Source organism: Pygoscelis adeliae, unplaced genomic scaffold (genome assembly GCF_000699105.1).
Source record: "Pygoscelis adeliae isolate BGI_AS28 unplaced genomic scaffold, ASM69910v1 Scaffold427, whole genome shotgun sequence".
In the NCBI taxonomy this organism is placed as follows: domain Eukaryota; kingdom Metazoa; phylum Chordata; class Aves; order Sphenisciformes; family Spheniscidae; genus Pygoscelis; species Pygoscelis adeliae.
In genome coordinates this window covers 427763-428783 of record NW_008825214.1, presented here as the reverse complement: position 1 = coordinate 428783, position 1021 = coordinate 427763, and the positions used below count along the sequence as shown (strand labels likewise).

Here is a 1021-nt window from a genome sequence, read left to right as displayed (position 1 = left end):
AACATGGAGCGGATGCAATAAGGTCCTGCTTTGCCTGACCTTTAGGCAGGTAGAGGTTCAGTGCCTACATAAAAATATATGCCTTTCCAACAGAGCAGGGAGGAGAAAAAAGGACACATGGGATTATTCAGCCCACTGAAATTCTTGGGATAGGATAAGTCACCCCTAGAAAGCATCTCCTTCTGCCTACACCTGCTGATGGATGTCAGGTGTTTAATTTAGACTAAATCCTTAATTTTTAAGTGCCTAAAATTTAGTGAGATTAATGTAGTCCTATAAAAACAAACATTCACTCCACGGATAGAGAGTGCCGTTAAACCTGGAAAGAAGAGAGCAGAAGAGGAGGAGTAAACAGACTGGCCCTGCCATCTGGGAAACTCTGCAGGGCCCCGATCCCCAACAAATGACAGCTGGAACCAGGCAACTTACTCCACTTCAGCAAGCACTAAACTGACTCAATTTCTTTTTAAAGGATGGATCTTCAAATGCCTCTTTTCCTTCCATTGATGCAGGTGTGTGTGATGTGTGTAAGAGATCTAACTGAGGGTGCTGCATCCTAGAGTTGATAGGATCAATGCTTCATTTTCTGCAGAGCCCCCTTTATTCAGAGGAATAATTCAACGAGAGACTATTTTCCTTTTATCTCCCATTGTCAGGCAGGCACTCCTTGAAACGCAGCTTGCGATGAAGCACAACCACCCCAGGTGCTGGAGAGTGCCTGAGAACAAAGCTGCACAATGGGGAAGGGCACTCGTGCCCGCACAATCCTAACTCCCACGTAAACAAAGCCCTCAGTGAGAGGGACAAGAGCGGAGTCGGCTGTGAGCCGTGTCTGCTACAGACAAGGAGCTGGAGGCTGTGATATTAATAGGCTTGGGGCAGCAAGGGAGAAAAAACGTCTCTGGTGGGGGGGAAAAAAAAAAAAGAAGAGCCACTTTAGTAGTGAAAGCAGTAAGTTTTCTTACAGCCCGAGTTATTCCTCCCTGACCTCACAGCTGAGATTTCCAGCAGGTCTGACCCC

At 46.6% G+C, this 1021-nt stretch overlaps 1 protein-coding gene across 1 annotated transcript in view; it reads right to left on the bottom strand.

Moving 5' to 3' along the window:
• The window catches only part of ACACA (acetyl-CoA carboxylase alpha), a 136500-nt gene that overhangs the window by 49472 nt on the left and 86007 nt on the right, over positions 1–1021 (bottom strand).